Below are 27,585 nucleotides of genomic sequence, written 5' to 3' on the forward strand. Positions count from 1 at the left end.
GCTCTTCAAAAAGGACCTTCTATGTATGGTTGACATGTCTCGACTCTCTGGAAGCATAAACAGTGCCCTTGCGGCCACTTTCATCGCCCTAATCCCAAAGTCCGACCGTCCATCCTCTTTTGGCGACTATAGACCGATTTCATTATGCAACTCTCTCTATAAGATCATCTCAAAAATAATCGCTGAAAGATTGAAGAAGGTTTTAAATTCTTTTATATCAAGAGAACAACACGCCTTCCTCAAGGACCGGCTCATCATGGACGCGGTTGCCATGGCTCAGGAGTGCATCCACTCTATTTGCAGCAAGAACATCAACGCGGCCGCTCTCAAAATTGACCTCAAAAAGGCCTTTGACTGTGTCAATTGGAGTTTCCTCAATATTCTTCTCTCCAAAATCGGCTTGCGGCCCCAGGCTATCAAATGGATTATGGCGTGCGTGGAATCAGTCCAGTTTTCAGTCATCATCAATGGGACTCCTACATCTTTCTTCCATGCTGAGAGAGGGCTTCGACAAGGATGCCCTCTCTCCCCGCTCTTGTTTATTTTGGTCATGAATTGCCTCAGCTCCCATATCAACCAAGCTGTGGTCGAAGGTAGATTCAAGCCGGTCCGAATTTGCAGAGACATTTCCCTCTCTCACAACTTCTTCGTCGATGACATCCTCCTCTTTGCCATGCTCTGCAAACCATCCTGGATTTTCCTCTATATGCTTTTCAAAAAATTCCAGACTGCTACAGGTCTTATGATTAACTGTGGGAAATCTGTGATATATCACAATAACTCGGACCCTGCCTTGGCTCAATGGATTGCAGATCGATTTGGAATCAATCTTGCCCTCATTAAGGACGGCTTTACCTATCTGGGTTTTCGCCTCAAAGCTATGGGATACCATTGTATGGACTGGACTTGGTTGGTGGACCGTTTCCTCCTCAAGATCTCCCGGTGGGAAATGCGACTACTCTCTCTTGCAGGCAGGTACGTTTTGCTCCAGTCTGTCCTCTCTCAACTATCAGTTTATTGGTGCCACCTCTTCCTCCTACCTATCTCCATCATCAATCAATTCAAATCCATTGCTGCAATCTTCTTGTGGAGCGGCCGATCCTCCCCCAACAAAATCCATTTGGTTAAGATGGGCTCCATCTCACGCCCAAAGGAGAAGGGTGGATGGGGCATTCTTGACATGCACCTTTTTGGCAGGGCGCTCATTTGCAAATCCCTGCACAGAGCTCTATTTGGCGACGGGCCATGGAGTCACTTGTTTAAACAGAAATATCTTAAAGGACGCCCCTTGGCCCATTGGCTTCATCGACCCACTCTAGGCATTCGAAATGGCTCCCCCATTTGGATCAGCTTCAAAAAGATTCACCCTTTCTTCAGAAATCATCTCAAATGGACGCTCTTCTCTGGCTCATCCATCCTCATTGGCATTGACCGCACTCTTTACAACCTCGAGTCTATGATCCCCCCTCCCCTCCTCTCATTTCTCCATTCTAGAGGTTTATTCACATGGAACACCCTCATAGACTCCTGGTCTTCTCTTCATCCTATTTGGAAATCCGACCGTCAGCTTGCTATCCCTCCCCCTCTCCAAGCCCTATGGCTATCCTTCACCACTCACTTCTCCCACCAGGGGATTCTACAACATGGCTTAAAAGACTCCCTCATCTGGTCCACTGACTCCAACATCCACTCCATCTCTGTCCGCAAGATATACTCCTTCATCATTGCTGACCTCCCTCCCCTTTCCTCTTTCTATCCTGTCAATTTTTGGAAGGCCCCTTGCCCCCTAAAAGTCATTCTTTTCTCTTGGTTGCTCTTCTATGATAAAAATCTTTCCTGGGATGTATTACAGAGAAAAGGTTTGCTTGGGCCTGGTCGGTGCGCTCTATGTATGCAGGACAATGAATCCAATCTTCATATGTTTCTTCAATGCCCTGCTGCCCAAGCTATATGGCATGAACTCTCGCTCATGCACAGTTTCCATCTCATTCACTTCTCTTCCATCCAGGACGCCTTTATATGGTGGGCAGACCAAAGCTCCGAAAGACGGGCTCTCTTCTGCCTCACATGCTGGAATATCTGGACATGGAGGAATCGACGCATCTTTCAGGCCTCCTGCCTGCCCTTGCTCTCCATCCTCCCATTCATCATGGGATCAATATCCGCTCAGAACGACTGATCAATCTATACCAGTCACATATGTGCACAGGTTTCTTATATGTTTCATTTTTTCCCTATAGCGTTTACTGCTATGTTTACTCCTGTTTTTTATCCTCTCTTCTTTATATTTTTTTGCCTCGGCTGCTTACACATGCTGCCGATCTATCACACTATTCTATGATCTAGATCTTGATGCTGTTTACATCCGAATGAGGCTGTCTGACGCTTCTCCATATGCGCCCTTTCGGCGCCATACTATTCCACTCTCACTGATGCACAGGCTTTTTTATATGAAACAATTTTCCTAAGGCGATTACAGTTATTCTCATCTGTTTATCCTCTCACTATACAGGTTCTCCTCATATGTATATGCCTCAGATGTCTTCATGCTGCCGCTCTATCTTACAAAATTTTGAAACATATCTCAGATGCTGTTTATGTATGATTGATGCTGTCTGATGCATCTCCAAATGCGCCCTTTCGGCGCCATATATCCACATTTTCCAAGACTGCGGTCTCAATGTAAACATGATTCATATATTTCTCAATATATAATATGATGATTTTTTCCTACTGAAAAAAAAAAAATATTTACGTTTTAATGCAAACATGGGAGGATCGGATTTAAGCCGCAACTTTTGTTTTGTCATTCACCTTTGAAATGGTCACCACTCGAATTATACAAAGTCAGATTAATAAGTGCAAACGCCATAAATAGTTCGGCACAGAAGCAACTCAATACTACCGAATTTGTTTGCATAATATATACAATGTATTATAATGTGATTGGTGTATGTTTATATGGTGTGGCATTGATTTAATACTAGTGATTTCGTTTGCATAACATATAAAATGTATTATAATGTGATTGACTTATATGTATCATTTGTGTGGCATTGATTTAATTCCAACGAACTGATTTGCATAATATGTCTCATTGGGAGTTAATACCAATAATATATATTTTATATTTTAATATGTGATGTGAATTTGATTTTGATAATTTGTTTATATCTTTAATATAATGAAATAAATGAAATGATATTTAAAGGTTTACAAGACTAAAATTAGTCTATGAGGTCATTAGTTCTCTATATTTTGTTTTTTCCAATTCAACCTTTTTCTGATTTAAATTGATGACAAGCTGGCCCAACCTTCCAACAATCCCCTCGCCAAAAAGACAATGCCAAGAAATTGCTGCTAACATGTTCTCATAACTTTCTTTGATGTCTTTGAATGCATCACATTCCAAAATGAAATGTTTTTCTGATTCCATAGCCCCAGACGTGCAAAATGTACACACCCGTTTTTATCAAGCTTCTTTAGGCCTTTTACACCGTCTTGTTTCACACCGAAGTTGATGTGAGTTGGTCCTTAATTGAGCAATAAGAACCTTTGCCCTCCACGAAATGCTAGCTCCAATGAACTCTTTTTGTTGTAGATCACACGTAGGGTTGAATTCCTCAATGTAATGTTTCTTCTTTCTACCCAACTCTTTTCCCCATACCTTTTTACGGAACTTCTCCATAACAAAATCCTTTAGCTCCTTGCTATTTGTGGGACAAGCATTGAGGTAGATATTCCATTTTTGCATCCATGTGTAGTTTTGTTTCATCCATGTTTTATTTCTTTTACTCATGCCTTCATTGAAGATAACATTAGGCCATCTACCTACTCTTATTTGCTCAATTCTTTTTAGATATCTTATGAGGTACAACATAGCAGTTGCTTCAATGGGAGTTGCTCCTCTTTCACTGATCCAAGATGTTTTGCTTATAGATGTGTTAAAGAATTACATGCATAAATTGTTGCTTAACATAGAAAACTTAATGTGCACATGAGAGAAGAGGAGAAACACATAAAGCATGAAAGAAGACAACAAAACTTGATAACGGAATTTATCCGACTTGGACTACATCTCCGGGCCCTACTCGATCAATGGGGAGACCCTCATTCATTAAGTGGCATGAGAAAGAAGAGTACATGCATTAGTTACAAAAAAGAAGTTTTATACCTCCATATTGAAAAATGGCCGAAAAATGCAGAATTCTGATGGAGAAACGAACAGTGTCATTGCTTTCGCGGCATCAAGAAATGCTGAAACCATATAAACTTTGTCAAAATCTAACAAAGTGAAATTTCGACCCTCCTGCAAAATTTTGCCTCGAACTGTGTGCACTGCCTCTTCTCCCTAGGCGCATTGATAAGCTGTGCTTAAATAACAAATAGGCAGCGAATTTTTCAATGAAACAGTTATAGCGCAGTTGGTGGAAGGTTCGGTTAATATGGAGGAGGTCGGGCGATCAAACCCCGCCTCCTCCTTTTTACATAACAAATTTCTTTATAATAAAAAAAAAAATTAGTTGGCTCGGGCCCGCCCACCGTACCCCCGATGGCTCCATCGTAATTAGGTTGGCGGTGGTTCTTTTGGGCATGGTTGGGTCCGTGCCCCAAGGGCTGGCCCACCACCATTTATGCACATTTGTTTGTTTATGGGATTGGGTCCGTGCCCCACCGGCTGGCCCACCCAACTCCTTCGCCTTTATGGGTTCCGTGGTGTGGGGGAGGGGCCGAGGGTCATGGCCTACCCTTCCATAATTACATAAGGTTTGGGTTGAATGGTTGGGGTGGCAGGCTTGGTGGCCAACCACCCCCTTTTTTTATATTTTTTTTGGTATATAAAAACAAACTGTGCATTTTTGGAAATTCGTTATTTTGACCGAAGGAGTCATTTTAACGAGGCAACGATTTCACCCAGAATTTGGCCAGAGTTGGCCGGATTCCGTCCATCGGAAAAAGTACAAATTGTGCCTTCATTAATCCTATGCAGTCATGTCAAACCAACTTTGACTGCATCTATCTCCTTCATCCGAACTCGGATTGGAGTGTTGTTCACACCATTGGAATCAGGGTGATGAGCACTTCGATTTGATGTCATGTTAATCGTCTTTTTTCCACTTTGAATTTTGAGCCTTTTCCATGCCACTGGTGTCTGGAGATCCACTTGGATCAATTCTCCCCACTAAAGAGCTTTTGGACCCCAAAAGCATTTACACTTAGCACACTGTTTGTGTCCTTTCAACCCACACTTTCGATCACCTGCACGCAAAACTAGTACATTTTTTTTGCAATCATGCACACCACACATGACTTAACAACCCTTCCTTGCCAAGAGTTTATAGCACACACTCCTTGGCCAAGGATTACATAAAAGGTAATCAATACCTCAACTACTAGTAAAGAAAGGCCAAAATATCATCGTTGTGTTTTGAAGTGATAGGAAACACACCATCACTTTTACATTTACTTGCAACGTATGATTTACAATGGTGGCCATAACAAGCTACTACCTTAGAAAAACCAACTTAACAAAGTAGACCACTGTGAATGGGGTGGTTTCATTTGCTGAACATGTTCACCTTTCGGCTCCTCCAGCGATGTTTCCAGAGCATGGAGCATCAGACATGTGGTTTGTTGGTGTCCCTCTTTGTTGCAATGGCTACAACGATTCTTTTTCCTCCAAACTTTCGGGGTTGCCTTGGGGCGCTTTCCCCTGGTGTTCCTCCGATAAGTGTTTATGGGGCCCCCACTATCGCTGGACTGTGAGGAGGGAATTTCATCGTCTGTCGTTGGCTAGTTACTAGCTATATTGGAGCTTTCTCCCATTTCCTTTCTAGTGTATCTGAGTCCTGCACGACGCAACAATTCCTCGACTTCGATGGGGTTTACGATGCCTTGGCCTTTGATGCCGAGGCCCTTTCCCTGATACCCCATCTTCTTCAATAGTTTGGATCCAATCCCTGTAGTATGTTTTTCAAAAGCAGTGAATTCATCATCATGAAAATCATATGAAATCGAGGAATCATTTTTTACCTCCGGATAGCGATGCTGCAGCTTTTCCAAGGCCTCATCCTTGGCTTGCAACTGGCGTAGTAATCTTTGTTTTTCTTCCCTTGCCTCCTGTAGAAGCCTCCTTAGCTCAGCATTCTCTGCTTGGATGTGGTGGTTGATCTCCTCAAGTTCTTGGAGTCCTGCTGTGGGGAGTGCCCTTTTCATTATGTCTGTTGAAATCCTTGATTCATGGCCAAAATCAGACCCCAAATCTATGGGTCCTCCTACCGCGATCCCAAGGGCTACAAACTTCGTTTCATCGCTGGAATCAGACCCCAAGTCAATGGGCCTACCTCGTGCAAATCCTGCAGCTGCGACCTTCTCATCTTCCTCTGACTCGGAATCTTGGTTTTGTTGCACGGTGGTGACGACCTTCTGCTTCCCCTTTCTGTCATTCCTTTCAGGTCTCAGCTCAGGGTGCAACTTCCAGCAATTTTCTTCATCATGCCCCTCTTTCTCACAATGTGTACAAGAGGGCTTTGCTCCCCTTCTCTTGGCTGCTGCGGCTCTCTTTGGGTGGTCATCCCGTTCAGGTGTTCCCCTGTTTTCTAGATGAATGGCCTTTACACTAGCTGAGTCAATGGTAGTAGGTTCAAACAATAATAATGAATGTCTAATGTAACTATGTAATGATCCAATATACTTAGTTACTACTTCAGGTGAATCAAGTGCAATGCCCAAATTAAGTGCTTGTTTTCTAAACTCCTCGGTAAAGCTTTGAACATCCTGACCTCTGCCTTGCCTTAAGTATTGCCAATCCATTAAGGCTTTTTTCTTATAACCCAAGGGATAAAATTGTTCCTTTAATGCATAAATGAAACTAGGCCATGAGGAAAGAAGATTACCCACACTTTTACTGCTTCGCAATTTGCTCTCCCACCAAACGAGTGCAGTGCCACTCAGTCGAAGAGAGGCCAACTGAATCTTTGCTTCATCCTCTTCGATCTACTGAATCCTGCAGTAGATCTCAATTTGCCTAATCCAGTTATTAAACTTTTCTGCATTACTTTCACCGTTATACATGGGAAGATCAAATTTGACATCTAATTTAAAGAAAGGTTTCTTAGATTCACCCCTTGAATTTCTACGATGATGATGATGAGAGGAAGAAGAGCTTTCACTCGTGGAAGGAGAAGGAGGGGGTTCTTCTTCACCATTTCCATGCACTGAACCTTGTTCTTCTACCTTTTTCCCTTCTGCTTTCTCCAGTCTTGAAAGCAAATGACCTACATTTTCTGCCATTGCATAGAAGGTTTTGCGGAAATTGAGCTCCTCTTCACGGCAAGCCTCTTCATCTGCCATGTTTCTCCTTCGATGTACACGCCCCGCTTCGGGATCGAAAGACTTTAGTTTCCCTTCGCCTCTTTGGAGCCTGTTTCTTGTTAGCATACAAACATTCAATTCACATCTAAAAATATCTGCTCTGATACCACTTGATCCAAGATGTTTTGCTTATAGATGTGTTAAAGAATTGTATGCATAAATTGTAGCTTAACATAGAAAAATTAATGTGCACATGAGAGAAGAGGAGAAACGCATAAAGCATGAAAGAAGACAACAAGACTTGATAACGGAGTTCACCCGACTTGGACTACATCTCCGGGCCCTGCTCGATCAATGGGGAGGCATTCATTCATTAAGTGGCATGAGAAAGAAGAGTACAAACATCAGTTACAAAAAAGGAGTTTTATACCTCCATAATGAAAAATGGACGAAAAATGCAGAACTCTGATGGAGAAATGGGCAACGCCATTGTGTTCATGGCGTCAAGAAATGTTGAAACCATATAAAATTTGTCAAAATATGACAAAGTGAAATTTCGGCCCTCCTGCAAAATTCTGCCTCGAACTGCGTGCACTGCCCCCTCTCCCTGGGCACACTGATAAGATGCATTTAAATAACAAATAGGTGGCAGATTTTTCAATGAAACAATTATAGTGCAATTGGTGGAAGGTCCGGTTAATATGGAGGAGGTCAAGCAGTCAAACCCCGCCTCCTCCTTTTTACATAACAAATTTCTTTATAATAAAAGAAAATTGGTTGGGTTGGGCCCGCCCACCATACCCCCGTTGGCTCCATCGTAATTAGGTTGGCGGTGGTTCTTTTGGGCGTGGTTGGGTCTGTGCCCCAAGGGTCGGCCCACCACCGTTTATGCACATTTGTTTGTTTATGGGATTGGGTCTGTGCCCCATGGGCCGGCCCACCCAACTCCTTCGCCTTTATGGGTTCCATGGTGTGGGGGAGGGGCCGGGGGTCATGGCCCGCCCCTCCACAATTACATAAGGTTTGGGTTGAACCAACCCCGCCACCCCCTTTTTTTATATTTTTTTTGTTATATAAAAACAAACTGTGCATTTTTGGAAATTCTGTTTTTTGACCGCAAGAGTCATTTTAACCAGGCAACGATTTTCCCCGGAAGTTGGCCAGATTCCGTCCGCCAGAAAAATTCCAAATTGTGCCTTCATTAATCCTGCGTAGTCATCAAAAAGTCAACCCAACTTTGACTGCCTATATCTCCTTCATCTGGACTCGGATTGGAGTGTTGTTCGCACCGTTGGAATCAAGGTGACGAACACTTCGATCTAATGTCAAGTTAATCGCCTTTCCACAACTTTTAATTTTGAGCATTTTCCATGCCACTGGTGTCTGGAGATCCACCTAAATCATTCACTCAACATTATCTCATAAGGTACTAAACTTTTTATTTTGAACTTGTTCACGATCAAGCGTTTTTGGATTTTCTCAATTTGTTTCCATTTTGAGACGGGAGTGTTTCTAACCCACAATTAACACCCATATAACATCACTGGACAAACTATGAGTCCAAAAAGAACTTTAATCATTTTCCAATCTCATAACTCTGCTTCTCTACATCTGTTTTGAAGAGCAGATAATGCTTTCCACCCTCCTAAAATTCTCTCCTTTCTGCAATCCTCCCAATTGAGTTTGTTGTTGAAATCAATCCCAAGGTACTTGTACTCATTTACTTCTTCAAGAATGTTGTCTTCAAAGAAGAAAGTATGTTGGCTCTGCTTCATTTTATTAGAGAAAATCATTATTTTGGTCTTGCTAGTATTGACTTGCATCCCTACTGCGCTACAAAAATGCTCAAAGGCATATAAGTGCATTTGCAATCCATGGGCCAATTTAGAAATCAATACAATATCATCAACATATAAAAGAAGCTTTATCACAAAATCCCCCAAGTGAACACCATCTCCACCTTGCAGATTTAGCCACTCTTCCAATTTATCAATATATAGAGCAAAAAGAGTAGGGGATAGAGGGAAACTTTGCTTGACTCCAATGTCACTTCTAAAGCTTTTTGAAATACCTGTCGAGGTTCTAATTTTGACTTTCACTTCTTCATAAAGTATATGGACACCGACTCTATAATGCTTAGGAATTTCAAGTTATTCCATTCTATGCCACAACTTATCCCTAGGGACTGTGTCAAATGATTTTTTGAAGTCAGCAAAGCAACAAAATACTTCTTCTTTGTCCTCCCAAACCTTTTCAACAATGTGTTTCAACGTGATACCATGATCCACTATAGAATGTTTTGGCCTAAAACCCACTTGTCCTCTTGCCCTCTTTTCTTTTACTTCTGCCCACTTACTAATTATGTCTTCTACCATGCTGCAGAAAAGCTTTGCAAACAAAGGATTGATCATAATTGGTCTATAGTTGGATGGATTATTAATGTCTCCACTTTTAAAAAGGGGTATTGTTAGGCTAGTTGTCCAGTTTCTTGGGAATCCTTGTTGAATGATGTTGTTGAATATTTCCATGATGTGCAGTGCAAGAGCGTTCATTCCCCATTTTAGATACTTTTCCTGAAGTTCAACCAAGTCCTTTGCTTTTCCTGTTTCTAGCTTCTTAATTCCATTCTCCACCTCTTGTAACGTGAAGAGCTTTGAATTTATGTTGATCCTTGGGGGGGCTCTGCATCAGATTCTTTCTCATAGAGTTTCCTTGCATATTCAAACCATAGATTGGTTGCAATATTATTTTCAATTTGCTTATTTCTTGGTTGCAATTCCTGCCAGAAAAGCTTTGGATTATTCTTGCTTAAATATATTAACTCTTCTCTCCTTGTTTACATGAACTCATCTTTTTTCCTTTTTAGTATCTTCTTATATAACTTTACATTCATCTTCTCCTTTCCTGCCTTTTTCAAGGTTCTCCTTGCCATTTTGCATTCCTCATCAAACCAAGCATTTACAGGAAAACAATTTGATTCTGATTTCCTATTTTTTGCTCTTTTGCACTTCTCAAGTGCACTTTGAATTATATTTGTTAACTCATGACTATTGAACCTTTTGAAACCAATTTTCTCCCTCCGAATTAATCTCTCTAACATTGTCTTGAAGACAATACAATTTTCTTGTGTTAGAAGAATTTTGCCCCTTGATAGTGATTGTCGAGAGCATTGGGTTTTCCTCCTATGCTGCATTTCTTCTAACCATGATAACCTTATATAAATTGGGTTATGGTCTGATTTTAAGTCTCAAATATGCTCTCCAATACTAACTTCGTTTATCTTTTCTATCAACCATTGACCCACAAGGTGATTAACCAATAAAGATACTATAAAGGTGCCATGTGGCATGTTATTGTTGATGTGGCCAACATAACGAAACAAATTTTCTTATAAGCATAACTTACATATGTGTCTTGAATTTATAAAATAATTACATTGTTAGGAAGATCTCAACGAGCTGGACATTATGACAACCTAAGTATATAATTTCACAAGATTTTAGAAAATGGTATTTTTGTAACTCTACTACATTGTCAGACATTGAGAAATTGAAGTTAAAAATATCACTGACACTTTATATAACACACATTATTACAAGGGGTTGTAGGTAGGTAGCATTACATTAAACTATATTTATTTGGTTAAGAGTTTATCTTCCTCAAACATAAGGAAGCATGTTAATGACCCAAGAATTAAAGGCATTTAGCATGTTTGAAAGCATATCCCTTTGTAAACCACCAAGAAGTTTCTTTTGGTGGTAGGGTGTGAATAACGATGATGTGTTAAAAACTTATGTTCATGAATAACAACCAAAATAATTATCCTCATTGTTGATTGAAACTAAATTAGAATAAAGTTTACCATTTTTTTGTTAAACAAAAAAACAAAATTTCTTTGTACTATAACGAATCTAACTCATCCCAAAATTGATAAAAATAATCTTAAGACCTGTCAAATAATTATGAAAAAATTAAAATATGGCAAGTGTTATGGTTTATTTCTAGTTTTGTTTTTATTTTAACATTAACATTAAAATTAAAGTTATAGATAGATAGATATTTTTGAGGGTTAGTTCAATTAGTTGAGTCCCCGTAGTTAAAGCACATTTTCTATTGATAGGTCACAAGTTCAATTCTCTTGACACCCTCAGGGTCAAGCATTGTGGTTGAGCTGGCAGGAAGTGATCCCTTTGGGTGGATCTGCCTAGTACAAATATTTGTGGATGTAGCGGTCACCGATATCTAGGGTCAATGAACCACAATATATATATATATTATTTGTATTATATATGTTTATGCTTGGTTCACAACAAATACATTAGGCATTTACATAGCATGATTATCAAAATTTCCAGTTTCTTTCTCCTTTCTAGAAGGAATTCAGAGATATTATGAGGAGTAGATTTTTTTGCTACAAAATTTGGCGTTTTGTAGGTGTATATACTACAAAATTGCCCCAGCAAAACACAAAACTTGCAACACATAGTATCATTGATTGATACTAAAGCCCTTAATTACAATGAACCTACTAGAATTTGTGGTAGCTCATTTAAGTTCATACATTTGACGGTTGTTTGAGGGCTTCAGCTTTGTTGCATCATTGTAGCTTTGCATTCAGTTCTTTATCTGATCTTTGACTGTCTCTATTTCCCTTTGCAGTGCATCCATCTCATCTTCATGGCAGCCTGCATGAACTTTCAAGCTTTGAACCTCATAAAAATAACTCGAGATTGTTTCCCTATGATCATTTAATTTCAAGTTGAGAGACACTAGATCCAACTAAATGGAATCAACTTGGTGAGAAATTTAGTCAATCAGAGTTCTACATTTACAATCCTTCTCCATGTTAATTGGCTTCATAGTCTTATAATTCTATATTTTGTTGCCATCGAGCTTCCTTTTATACCCACCAAAGTTACCACAGAATTTCCTCTCCCACTGTCTCCCATAAATTCCCTAGAATTTGGACTTGAGGAACCAATCACCTTCCCAAATTTCACAACAAAAGTTGCAGTGATAGCCTGGTGGGGTGGATCGAGAAAGCCCCAAGAGGCTCTCCATTCAGCAGAAATATGAGAAATACTTGAAGATTGAACTATGGTCTGCAAGAACAGAGATTATATTGCTTGACACGTAAAGTTTCCCAACTAATGACCACTCCCTTGTAGCCTAATTCAATTTCCAATTTTGAGATATAATGTCGAGAACCATGGGGGGTGATGAGATATAAACCTCAGGCAACATAATCTGACACCTCCCGCGGGTCACGTCTACATATCAATTCATACTAGCCCTTTTAAGTGATATGATACTAATTATGGGGTGACATAAAGTGATATCTAGGAACTTTGCACTTCTTGTGATATCCACATTAAGATTCTTGATCTGTGACTTGTGAAATAGAGCGAGGCTTGGCCTCATTGCATGCTTGATCTCCTTATTGATTACCATAAGGCCACATGGGCGCCTCCACATTTTTTCCTGATTAATCCTTTGGGAAGGACATTTTTTTAATATTTTTTTTCTCATTAAGGAATAATAGAAGGTCAAATTTGGCAATTAATCCTTAACTCCCCTAGCTTGAGTTTGCATCCATTGACATACTTGTTAGCGTCATTATTGTGTTCTCAAAGGAAATGGAAGTATGCTTTATTGGGAATTTCTTATACAATTTTCTTCACTCTTTTCATGACATTTTCTAGAGATTTCTCTTTTGGAGGGGAGCCTTTAACCAAATAATTCATGATCAAGAGAGAGTCTCCCAGGTTTGCAAGGTCATTTACCTAATTGTCTCTAGCTATTAGGAGTTCCTAATAGAGTCCATATATCTCTGCTAGGTTGTTTGTCATGCGTCCAAGGGTCCACAGATACCTAAACACTTTGCCTTCCCTGAGGCTATAGAGAACCCCCTATCCCTCTTGCCATCCCTAATTATAAACTTTTAAATTTACATGATCATAAAAATTTTATCCAATTTGAATATAAAATTTTAAATTAATATAATAACATTATTTTTACTTTTGAAATTTAAATATCATATTTCACATTTTCTAAAATTAATGATTATTATATACATCAATCAGCTATATTTGTTATACATTTTGCAACTCTAGAACTTAAATTAATTAGACAATGTCATATTTTAATATGAATTAAATTTTAAATATTATAATTTTAATTTAAATATTAAGGTTTGCTAAATGTTTTTTATTTATAATTCTTGTTTATATAATATTAAATGTTTTTAATTTATAATTCTTATTTATATAATATTAAATATATTGTTTAAAATTGATAAAACAATTTTAAACTTTTCAAAAATAATTATGAAAAATTAAGTTTTTAATAAATAATAATTTTATTGAAAATTTTAATATTATTATTTTAAAATTAAAAATCAAATATAATGATGATAATGATGATTAACTTTCACACTAATAAGGTCTATTGGATCTTAAGAAAGAGAAAGATTAATTGAGACTTTAATATTTTATTTTTATGATTGAAGAGGAGGGAGAAAAGCGTTCTTAGATCAGAAAAATTATTTTCATATCCAACCCTCTTAGCATTGCACAATTGGTGAATTCTTTCATCCTATGGTATTTTGGGTATAGATCAACGCTGGATTTCTCTTCAAAGCTCATGGGAGTTAGTTTTTATCTTTACAATGTTCATTTTCTTCTTGGTCAAAACAAAAAAAATTATGAGTAGCCAGAGTAGGATTGATCATCTCCTTATAATACTTTAACTTCCTTTCCCTTTAACTTACTAATTTTATAATTTAATTAATCAAATAAAATCTCTAAATATTTTGTAATTTCCATTATCATTCTAATTACTTCTAATTACAAATATGACATTATTTAATATTTAGTTTCCATCAATTTTTTCCCTAAAATGTATATGAATTCTTACGTAGAGTCCATACAAATTATGGAAATGAAACTTATCAAGAAATTGGGTGGATTTGAGTCAAGCTGAATTGTGGACATGAAACTCACCATTAAAAAAAATGGGTGGACTTCGGTCAATAATGTCTTATGTGTGAATCGTAAAAATATTATTAACGAGAAAAAAAATGGGGTGGATTTGAGTAAAGGTGAATTATGGACATGAAACTCATCCCAAAAGAGCGGAGTTAGGTCAATAATGTCTATATTTGAATCATAAATATAATATTATGAAGAAATTGGGTGGATTTGAGTAAAGCTGAATCATGGATATTAAATTTATATTAAAAAAGAAAAGATTGCCTTGGCTCAATAATATTTATATGTTTATTATATGTTTAACCATTATTTTTTAAATTTTTCATAATTAATTCACAATAATATAATAAATCTAATTAAAATATTAAAAAACATTTTCATAATTAATTCAAAATAATATAATAAATCTAATTAAAATATTAAGAAACTTACTCCCGTTATTAATCCCAAACCAATTAAACATGTGAAAAGCACTAAATAACATATGAAATGAGTTTGGATTTACGATACATATTAATGTTTAATGTTTTTTTATTTATAAGTTTAAATTTTATTTAAAAATTTGTTATTATTTTTATCTATTAATCATTTATAAAATTAATATAGATTTATGTTAATTATAGTTTTATTAAGAAGGAAAGGGATTAAAATTTAAAATTAATATAGATTTATGTTAATTATAGTTTTATTAAGAAGGAAAAGAATTAAAATTTTTGAGAGGTAAATATTAATAATCTATAAAATTAATATAGATTTATGTTAATTATAGTTTTATTAAAGAAGGAAAGGGATTAAAATTTTATTTATGTTAATTATAGTTTTATCAAAGAAGGAAAGGGATTAAAAATTTTTGAGAGGTAAATATTTTTTTGGAGTGTGAAATTTAAAAAAAAAATTGTATCTCAAAATATTTGATGCTTATAGAAGAGTTATGGTTTCTTTCTCTAGATAGATATATATATTTTAAATTAGAATGAAAATTTTTTAGAGAATCGTTAAACAAATTGTTCACTTGAGATCCTTTGATACACACAATCATTGCTTAAATTTCATTTTTGAATACATAAATAGATACACCACCTTCAAAATCGAGTTAGTCACTTGGATTGTATAGTTTATATAGCTTAAATTTGAAATTCCAAAAAATCTTTGTTAAAATTTAGACAAAATTATCTTAAAAATCTTTGTTAAAATTTAGACAAAATTATCTTAAAAGATACACATGAAAAAAAGATAAAAAAGTGGATTAATGAAAGTAGTGGAAATGTTTTATCCATAATAATTTATTTTTTATTTATTTTTTTCAATTGCTTTAAATAATATATGCATAGTTTTTGTTTTTTTAAATGTATATACATATTTGACATTGAAATATTTTAGTTAAATGAGAATTGAAATATTTTATTTATAAATTATATTCTTCATATTAAAAAGTTTTTTTTTATTAATATATTTTTAAATACACATTAATATTTCTTAGCGTTGCATATTAAAATATTTTATTGATGAATTACACATCTTCTTTTAATTTAAAAGTAATTGAATTTTTTACTTTCAGTTACTTTTTTTTGGCATTGCAAAATATATATATATATATATATATATATATATATATATAGTATAAGTTGTATTGTCTTAAAATATCATGCATAATATATACATCTGTCAAGCAACGTCATCAAACATGTCACTGGGTAGGTGGTCTCAATATGCCTAACTGGAAACTAGATATGTTTGACCACTTACCAATAGAGTAATTTGTCCTAAATTTTAAAAGTTTAAACAATTCTAACTTAATTAAAGTATCCATGATTGTGTTGTAATACCAAAAACTGAAAACAAGCATTCATACTCAAGAATCTGAGGAAATGACAGGAGTTAGATCTCTAACACTAGAACCTGGATGAACATGAGGAGCAGGTTCACACTAGAAATGGAACTCAGTGTGTGCCAACTTCTCGTCAATCCCGTCTAAGCAAACTCTCTCGCTATGTTGGACCAGTTTGATCTCCTCTCCTCCAAACTGGCAAAGGTGTTGTATTTTTAATATGAATAAATTATATGTTAAAGAATTCCAATTAATCTTTTATCTTCTTATAAGATTGATAGACTTTATAAGTCTTAGTGAACCTTAATCATCATTATCATTATCATCACAAACACACATATCTTAAATTTAAAATAACAATTTTCCTTTTAACTTCTTAATTATGGTGTTTTATTTTATAGTAAGGCTTCCTTATTTTTTTTTAAATAAATAATTTGAGAATATATTTGGTGGCATATACAATTTAAGGAATGAAATCAATGTTTTCATATTATTTTTCCATTTCAAAACTTATGTTTTGTAATTATGACCTCGCTTTATAGTAGCATTACAAATTCTCAAATCAAATCATTGATAAATTAAACAAGTGTTGCAGAGCAGCTTAGTCCCTGCCACCCACGTTAGAAATTATGCTTTGAGAAACTTTACATGAAAAATTATAATTAGACTTGTCTAGGAAAGGGACATTTTTTTTGAGATGGTGATTTTCTCGTCGGAGACTGACTTTTTTTTTTCTTTAATTATTATTTTCTGAAAAGAACTGAAACTTTTTTATTATTATTATTTTCTGAAAAAAATTGAAACTAGGAGTGTTTCAATCATTTTTTAATGGTGGAAATGGATTCAACACCCTCAAGAACCCCTAGAGCACATAAATTTCTGAAACTTATTACTATCCATTTTTTCTACTTAGTTCATGAAGAAGATTGATGATTGCTACGTCCACGAAACATTTGTACCGAGAAAGTCCACCCAAAGGGATCACTTCCCAATGGCTCAATCACGATGCCTAATCCTGAGGGTGTCAAGAGAATTGAACCTGTGACCTCTCAATAACAAAGGTGCTTTAATGACAAGGACTCAACCAATTGAGCTAACCCTCATGGCTAGATTCCTATCCATTTTTTATGCTAAGTCTAATTTAAATTATGGTGGGAAGTAACTGATGGTAACTATGTTATTTAATTGAGTTTGAGCTATTTTCAAGGATTTTATTTTTGGAAGATTTCTTGTAAATCTTATGAATGAAAAATCACTACACAAATATCTAAAAACTATGCATGAATATTGCAACTATATCCATAAATTATGGCATAAAAGATGTTGGATAATTATCCTCATGACATTATATTGTGCAAAAAGATGCAATAAGACTTTCAAGTTATCGTCAAATCAAATATTTAAAAAATAGTTTTTAAATAATATTAAAAAATAAATATTTAATTTTCAAAATTAAACATTATAAGTTGCATTGGTCATCACTAAATTAATAGTGGTCAACAAGCAAATTGATCGCTAGAATCCTGCCTTGGCAATGACTAATAACACAAGTATTTTAATGACTATCTACATTTATCAACCATATGTAATGTAATGTGATGTAATGTAAAGTAATGTAATGTGATGTAGTGTTATGTTAACTTAGTTTTGCCTATAATAATTTAATATAATGTAGCCTTAAAATTTTGATAACCCATAGTTTTACCCATATTTATAATGTATCCCATTTAAAAACCCGATAACTCAATAAAATGAGCTAATGTATAAGTATAAAAAGAATTGAAAACTATTTTGAGTGATCATAACCCACATTAGAGCCCCACATTAGATAAGATTTGTTTATATGTCTATTATATTTTAATCTTTCCAGAACAACGAAAGTTACCTAGGTACACTTCGGATTCAGATTTAGGCAAGGTTGTTTCAATATGAATTGAGTTATAAATACAATCTTTTCAAAATTGCATAACCTTCCTTTCGTGGACAACTTTCTAAGAGCCCCTTTATGTAATATTAATGCCCCTACTTGTCCTCAACATTTCGACTAGGGGTTTCTGATCTATTGGACTTTAATTTAAGGATTATGAGATCTAATTTATTTAATAATCCATAAGATATTATAAATGTCCATTTATAGTGGTTGCTTGGATCTATGATGAATTTTGTTATTTACGTATTTATATTTGTACAGATAAAAGAAGGCGACCTACTGGGGAAACTACTAGTGCAAAGTGTCACCAAGTGCTTAGAACACACATGAACCACCATTGCAAAGGTAAAATGTTGCTTCTTTGAATGTTATTTTCACAGTTAAATTGAGCAAGGACTTAGCAAAGGTAGATGTGTGAATGCATTGATTTCATTAGAATAAGAATGTATGGAGTCCAAAAGATTAAGATCTAATTAGGCTGTTTTTAATCACTAATTTTCATTTTCATTTTTCCCCATTGGTATGTTTTCTGATATTTAAAAAAAAAAAATTAGTAGAATTTGAATTTTGAAGCATAAAATATAACTCAGGTTAATTTTATATAAAAATAAATAATTTGGATTTGAGAATTTTTTTATAATTAATTTACGATTTATATTTTCTAATAAATAATAATTTTAGAGAATGTTTTTATGGAGATCTTAACTACGTATGAGTGTAAGGATTTGTTCAATGTTTTGGGTGGACACTCCACCTATCATCAGTGACCAACTGAACTGCAATGATTAGAAAAGAGTGCAATGATGTTTAGATCGACATGGGAATAGTCAATGAGAATGTTAAATTCAAAAATCAATTACTAATAGTCAAACTAGGTTTCTAAAAATATGAGAGAAAAATATAGTTAATAATTAATCTCATATATATATGTATACACACACGATTGGAAACCTACAACCTCTTAACATAATATTTTTATTTTTATTTTCTTGGGTGGTTTAATTAGTTAATATTTTATTATAAAACATTATGTAAATTATGAAATTTAAGATTAAAATCTCTATATGTATAGATATAGTATTTTAAAAAATATTTGTTAATTTTATTTCGTTTCACCATTTACAATTAGATTAAAATTTCATAAAAATTTCAAAAATAATATGTATAATCCCTAATGGGGGCGATAATTGGTGATATAGAGCAGAGGCAGGTGGCGCCTACCAAGTAGCAAATGGCATGCCCAAAGAGTACGTAGGTTGATATAAGCGAGGTGCATTAAATTATCGAGCTCTCTCTCGAAGGAGTGAGGCACATAAAGTGGTTGCTTTGCAAATGGTTGAGTGTTGGTTGCGGGTGGTTATGGGAGTTGTGGATAGGGTGTTGAGTGGGAGTTGTATAGACAAGCATAGAGCCTGTTGTGCTCTATCCATTATAAGTTTATGTTGTGCAACAATGAGGAGAGTAAGGGGAGTGCGTGCATGCTCTGAGCGGGGACGACAATGGGTCCTTGGTAAGATGTCCAGGAGGCGTCACAAAATTCCTCTCCCCTCGCTGGTAGCATGGGTTTTGAGTGGGGAAGTCAAGGAAGTCCTGGAGGTACTTGGTCCGTGGAGGTTGTCGGTGCCAATTCTGCCTTGTTGGAAGCACAACCAAAGGAAAATGTTAGATAGATTTAATTCCTTCTTAGAAGGACAAAAAAACACTTCAAGACAGCTTGGAACAACTTGAGGACCGGGTAGCACACTTAGAAGTACATTTGCATGAGGACGATCCACATCCTCCAGGACCAAGAAACAATGGGAATGCCTCGGATAGGGGCAATGATGCTCGTGGTTAATGGTTGTTGGTTGCACCTTTATTTTGGGTACCTTTTGGAAACTCTAGGCAATCTATTTGAAGATTAATAATTTTTGTTGTTGTTGATATCAATCTTTTTTTGTCAATATTTCATGGCCAACAAGTCCATATGAATGAGGCCATAACCTTTTTGAGAACGAACATAACACATATAACTTTATGAAAATCTAATAGAATTTTTCGACTTACAAAAAAAAAATATGCATAAATTAATTGGAATAAAGATTATTTAACTTATATTTAGTGTCAATTTGAATTTTAAAAGATTAAGATTTCACTTGAGTAATAGATTTATATGGGATTCTGCTTTATGTTTTTTTCTCCCTTTAACTTAAATTTTCATTTTTTAGCTATGTGCTTTCTGATATTTAAATTTTCAAGTAGAATTTGGATTTTCAAATATAAAATATAACTTAGGTTAATTTTATATAAAAATTAAATAATTAAGATTTGAGAAAAAAATTATAATTTAATTATGAATTATATTTTTTGTTTGTTTGTTAAGTTGCCTAAGTTTTCAGGTTACATCACGCTTCACTCGTGGCTTGAGAAATCCCGACTTAGGGGTATCTAAGTTGTCAAAATCATCCAGGCAATGCACCCGGCTTGTGCCACACTAGTCCTTAACATGGCTGGATTTTTGCCCACAGAGTTTTGACCCAATGACCTTCACATCACAAAGCGACTCAATAGAACACCCCATCATCGTCTATTCTACACCCATGGACATGATTTATAATTTTTAATAATATAATAATATTTTTAATTTTTTTCTAACCAATTTAATTAGTTAATGTTTTATTATGAAAGGTTATATAAATTATAAAGTTTAAAATAAAAATCTCTATAGGTATACAAATAATATTTTTAAATATTTTGGTTTATTCTAATTTCATTTAACCATTTACAATTAAATTAAAATTTCATATTATTAATTTCAAAAACAATTTGTGTAAATTAATGGCAATAAAGATTAATTAATTCATATTTAGGGTGAACTTGAATTATTCATTGTGTTGAGAGGTGTTCTACAGGAGGAGTGTTTGTAAATGAGTGTAAACATTTAGATTCAAAAAACAAAATAAATATATTTAATAATTTAAAAAATATTAATTTAAAAACAATGTATTTAGTAATTAGTGTCTATCTTGTGGAGAGACGTGTAATTTTTGTAATAGTGAACCTTGAATTGACCAGTATCCCTTTTAAAATAAAAATAAAATATTTTATAAATAATATTTGTTATAATAATAATTTACAACGTATCGTAACTAATATATGAAATGACTTGTTTTATGTCATTTTTTCTTGTTAATTTTAACCAAAATTCGACATTTTTTTTTAAACTGGAGTACAAGTTGTTTAATCAGTAGAGTTTGAGTGCCCTGACGTTTTCCAGGGAGTTGGATCTATTTATGCATTCAAAAATGTATTTAAAACAGCAAAAAATCACAATCATGCTTGAAATTGTAACACGGGATTATGGTGAAAAAGCCCATTTCGTTGCACCATAATTTACTATTAATAATACCAACCTAAATCCATATTAATTCCTAATCTTATTTTAGGAAATTTAATCCCATTTGACACTTGATAAATCCAAAATTAAAATAAATCTAAGTTCATTTATATATTATATAGATTAAAGGAAATATTAATGAGTTTCGAAGTGAAACCGGATGTTGGTCTATTCCCAAAACACCTTGGGACGAAAGAGTTTGTCACATTTGCGATATTAAGAGGGTTAAAGATGAAAAACATTTTTTCTTAGATTTCCCAACTCTTACTCACATCCTTTCTCATTTCCAAAACATTTGCCACACTACCAACCTTCTTAACTTGTTAAGTCAACAAAACTATAGTGATCTTGGAACACTTCTCTCCCTTCTTTTAGATCATAGATATACAATTTTAAAGAATCTCAGTTAATCTCTGACCTTCTTAAAGTTAGATAAACCATATTAATCTTAATGGACGTTAATCATCATCACTTAAAATATGAAATCCAAATAGTTACACCAATGGTCTTACTTTATGAAGTTGGTTGGGAAAACATTGTTTGCCCCAGCCAATCCTGAAGGCCCATTTTCGTCATCCTCTGACAAGTTATAAATTCACAGGCAGAAAGGTTTTGTGAGTCGAGTAATTTTCGAAGTTGTTAATAGTTGTTTGGTTTGTATGCATACTGGTGTGTTGTTTAAAGCCCCAACATCGGGGATTAGGGGTTGTAGTATGTCGTCGAGCTAGTCTCTCTATATTTTCCACCTTTCCCAATGACAACAAATCCCTTGACATTAATGCATAAAAGAAGCCTGAGGCACTCTAACTCAAAGTTTTCGCAGCCAGAGATTACAAGATCAGTGATGGAATTGAGCCTTTGAAGAAAACTCTCAATAACATCCAAAGAGGCTCCAGAGCTTCTTTTGGTGAATATCCCCATTCCTCAACTGATAGTTTCGTAGAAATGCAATAGGTCCACCAAGATGAACGGGGACACTATAAAACATCAAGAAATAAGTGTCAGAACTGTTCATCGAAGCGAAATAATTGTCCTAAGGGAGTACCATATGTGAGCCACCATTGAAAAGGAATGTGAACTCAAGGAATTGAATTTTCTTGTTGGTTGCACTAGACACATTGTAACAAAATCCAAAGTTAGTCGTCGCTTCAACTTGAGGAGCTCTCGGATATCCAATCTAAGAAGCAAATTCAGCTGCAATATGGTCATAGATGTCTGGGGGAAAGGTAGTGAAAGAAGTTGCAAAATCTTTGATGGTTCCACCTTCACGTCACTGTCAAATGTGAACATATAGGAGGTTAGTGTCAAGGATTTTCCACCAATACTAACTGCTAGTAGACCAATGTAATAAAATTCATTGTATTGGGTGTTCTTTAGAAAGGGAGTGTAATTCAAAGGGACATTAGTGGGAACTCCCATGTCACCCAACACTATCGTGCTGCTGCTATTATTATTGTTTTGATCGCTAAGGCAATACGCAGATTTGTCGCCAATAAGGGCACTAAGTTGGGAAGGTAATGACAAATTTCCTCTACCAAATCCTGCAATACCACATGGAAAACTGCAGAATTCCCCACAATTCCCAACCGTTGAGGACTGCATACATCATTGAAAGAGTTTGTGATCTCATAGCCGTTGAACGAGAACCTCTGCATTTTTTATATATTATTTTTAATGGTCATTCACCATATTTGTGGACAATATATTTTGTTTTGAGAGTGCTCTATAAATAGATGCTTAGTGCACAATTTTTGTCTTTTAAATATGTCTTGAGGGGCTCTTTTCACCCGCGCCAACTCCTAAGCCGACTTCTTCACTTAACTAAGTCATTACTTATTTAAGCTATTGTACAATGAATTGTTTTTGTTAACATTATTTTTGTTTGATTTTAAACATGTTAATAAATTGAACTTTATTTTTGTTCCCACATATGTAACAACAACAATAGTAGATGATCCCAATTGAGGACAAAATTCTAATTCACATAGGCTAATTTATTCATTAAATATGATTAAATTTTTTGAATAAGAGTTAAAAAAAAATTAATATTAAAATTGATATTGAAATTGTTGAAACTGTAAAATTTGATAAATGATTTCATTTTGAAATCCCAAACACTGATCACAATCACCTTCATTTTGTTCAGAAAATCATGTATGATATCTATTCATATTCCAAGTTCACTCAAACATTTTTTTAACTTTGGATTATTTAAATCGTAAAGGTTTATATCCCCAATTTTTAATACCTAACAATGATTTAAATGTAGCCTTCAGATGTATTTGGGGATATTCATCCAAAGAAGCTTCGGAGGTCAGATCGATATACAACTCAATTGACAAGTTGATCGCCTAGGATAGAATATTGAATGATTCCATCAAGTCACCCAAGCAAAATATAGGGGAGAAATGGCGGGAGTATCAGGGATGTAACAACTGGGAAGGCCTGTTGGACCCCTTGGATGAGAATCTGAGATGAGAGATTGTCAAATATGGTGATTTCGTCCAAGCCACCTACAATGCCATGGACTTCGATCCCAAGTCCCAACAATATGGCTACTGTAAAAATGCCCATAGCTCGTTGCTTGACAAAGTGGGGCTGAAGAATTCTAGATATAATGTGACGCAATACATCCATGCCACTTTAGGAATCCTATTTCCTGGGTGGTTAATGTAGAGGTTTTCATCAGATGGATTAGATTGGTGTCGATACAAAGCAACTAGGTGGGCTTCACGGCCATCTGCAACGACGAGTAGAAGATCATCATGCTTGGGAGGAGAGACATCATTGTGTCGTACAGAGAAATTGTGATGCCATTGGAATGGCCAGAAAATCTAAAGGACTTTCTCACGCCCATAGTGTTAAAGAGTAAAAGCAAAAGAAAATGCCCTTCTGGGTGTTTCCTAGAGCCCAAGGTGGAGAGTGGGTTTTGGGGTCTTTTCACTACTAAGCACCCCGAAGACCATAACGCTTCAGGTTAAGTCGTGGACGACATTAGAAGATTGGTACAACTATACGAGGGTGAATAAATTAGTATAACAATCACTCACCATAACTTGGATGCAACCTTGGTTGTACTAACAAACTACCAGACCTGTCAAGTGGTCAATTTTGACAAGAAAACTGATAATGCTAAAATTCCAGTAACCTGTTTTCTGTGGGCAGGCCACACGTGGGTAACCTTGTCTAGGCTGATAAAATGGAAGAAATGGGATGAAAAGTCCTAAGAATAGTGAACACCCACAATGTGATCACCAATGTTCAAGGCTTGATGCTCAACGAGAGTTGGATGTTGTAGCAACAACGCTAAAAAAATGTGGTGGTGTGGAAGATTGTAGGCATTCTGGATAGGATGCCATGGGCTTACTATCATGTTGGAATGAAGCTTCATGTGAAAAAAACACATTCTCCATGTTTGAAACCTGATGTAGACATGAGCTTCTTTCCATGATCTTTTCATCATCCTCTGACGAGTTAAAATTTGATAGGTGGAAAGGGTTCGAGTTGCCAGCCCCTTCGCCTCATACAAGGTTCGAGTCTCGGAGGAAGAGACAATGATGAACAAAATCTCCTTGAAACAAACGAATCTGCTTGGAAATGACATAATAAAAAAACTCAGTCAAACTTGTTGGACTTGGGAATTTCATTGCTAATATCTCATAAACCTAAGAATGCAAGTTGCTCTGCCAGTCCACCACACCTTCAGGAAACCAAAGTGATATTTCCTCCTTTGTACTCTCAATTGTGTCACTGCCATGGATAATGTTCCTTCCAACCTTTACAACAAAGTCGCCTCTAATAGTTTTGGGTTTAGTTGTTGCAGGATTTGTAGCTTCGATAATTTTCCTACCAGTTGCAACAACACCTTTCCCTTCCCATACCACAACTACAACGGGGCCGAAAATTATGCAATCTGCCAATCCAGGAAGAAAGGGCTTTGAAGACAAATCCTTAAAGTGTTTCTTCGCAAAGGATCTCTCTACAACCACCATCTTTATACTTTTCAAAATAAATCCCTTCTTCTCAAACCTAGATATAACCAATCCACATTGTTGTGACAACCCTGGTCAAAAATAAGTGTAATAAAGTTAATAAGGGAAAAATAATAACCATGGTCATGGGACACATATTTGAAGCTGAAGATTGGGAAAAAACATAGTGATGGGGATCAATTGTGATTAATTAATGGTTGTGGAAATTGGCAAAGGAAATGGCAAAGGCTTTGGAAAGGCAAAGTGGCATTAGCTGACATTATTTATGAAAATAATGGAAAATAGGAGAAAAGGAAGGTGAAAGGTCACAGGTTGCATGTGAGGAGGAAAATGAAGGAAAAATAATGGAAAATGAAGAAAATAGAGGCCTCATTAATAAAAAATCTTCTGAGGATCAGTTCGTAGTTTTTTTCAGTATTAACTTTTTGTCAGTTCAGTTTTGGAGCTCTCTCTCTATTCACTCTCTCTCATATTCTTGGACACTTAGAGTTTTCTTGGAGCACTCTTGGAGGAGTGTGCCATACTTGGGATTTACAACAAGAAGGAAAAGGAAGAGCAGGAAAACGTAAGAGGATATCGAGTTCAATAGCTACAACGAGTTTTGCTTGCAGGTACCGAGTTGCATGTATGATTTCCTTGCTAGTTTTGACATGTATGTGGTTTCTTGGTTATGATTTGTCATTGGCATGGAGGATTTCCTGGATTGACGGCGGATTTTCCTAGCCTTTCCGTTTCCTGGATAGCCATGGTGTTGTGGGTGTCTTTCCTTTTATTTTCTGGTTGGTTCTCATGTTCCTTTGGCTGTGGGTTGAGTTACTAGTTTTTGGAAGCCTTGGTTGGACAAACACTCTAGAAGCCCTATAATAGCTTGGGTTGAGTTACTAGTCCTGGAAGCCTTGGTTGGACAAACGATCTGGAATCCCTTGGTGGGTTGAGATACTAGTCCTGGAAGCCCTGGTTGGACAAACGATTTGGAAGCCCGACAACAACTGTGGGTTGAGTTACTAGTTATAGAAGCCTTGGTTGGAACAAACGCTCTGGGGCCCTGGATAGCTTGGGTAGAGACCAATCTGGTGATGGTTAGTGACGTTCAATCATTAGGTGGAATCACTAGTTGAGGGTTGAAGTGGTTTGGTCTTTGGAAGCCCTGGTTTGGTTTTGTTTGATTTGTTCCATGAGATCCCACATTCATGCTTGGAATATGGCACAAGGGTGATTGGATGAGAGAAAGATTTGGTTCAACCATTCTATGGTCGAGTGGTACGTCAAAGTCCTAGACCTAGTTGCATTTTGCATATGTTGATAAGAGCTTCTTTTCTCTTGTATTTTATGGGTAAATATACTTGTTCATATGTGGTTTTTATGGTTGTTATATCTTTGTTATTTCTATTGAATATATGTTGGTTAAGAGGATGTTTTATGACAGTCTTGATGTATGGATCTCATCATGTTTTGATTAGCACACAAATGAACAATGAATATATGACCTAATAGATGATAATGCAGCTATTGTGATAAGGCATCAATGCTTCCTTACGAATCTCAGATAAGTATGAGACCCTTATGCTCAGATATGTTGTTATGACCTGTAGATTACATATTTGTGACATGTTTGACGAAATTCTTGTCATGGCTAGTAGGGGTCAGATCAAGTATTTGTACCAATGATTGCATTAGTAGCCTTATTCCATTGTTATTTATAATTTTTGAAAGTTTCATGAAGTTCTAGGCAGTGGCTTGAGCCTTGGCCCTGAAAAAGTGGCACAGAATCCAAGGTCCCTGTCTTTGAACTAGCTGAAAATTTCCCTAGTCGTTGGCATGCCTTGCTATGGGAGCGACTCGAAGGCCTCAGTCACATGCATGGATTTTCATGGGAGCAAATAGGGTTCCAAATCAATGAAATTTCAAATTGTCTCAGGGGTTGGTTACCTGAAAGGGTTGGTTGATTCCTAAAGGTTTTATAGCACGTGTGGAAGGTCAGAACGGTTTTGTTTTGTCGGTTCCACTTCCTTAACCGTACATGGGGAGTTGAATCACATCATAGTAGCCTCTTGTCAAATGTTTACCCCAGCAGACTGGTTAACTTGGGTAAATGTGGGAGGAGGGTGTTACAATTGCATGTTGTCGGGCTTGATCTTAATGAAGGTCTGCTTCAT

The 27,585-nt window shown here is 35.8% G+C and overlaps 1 pseudogene; it reads right to left on the minus strand.

Moving 5' to 3' along the window:
- Positions 1-1,885: 1,885 nt before the first annotated feature.
- LOC149146966 (nucleoside diphosphate kinase 1-like) lies at positions 1,886-27,585 on the minus strand (annotated as a pseudogene).

Source organism: Pinus tabuliformis, chromosome 9 (assembly GCF_031772625.1).
Source record: "Pinus tabuliformis cultivar Carrire ecotype Pingquan chromosome 9, CPIR1, whole genome shotgun sequence".
Classification (NCBI taxonomy): Eukaryota; Viridiplantae; Streptophyta; class Pinopsida; order Pinales; family Pinaceae; genus Pinus; species Pinus tabuliformis.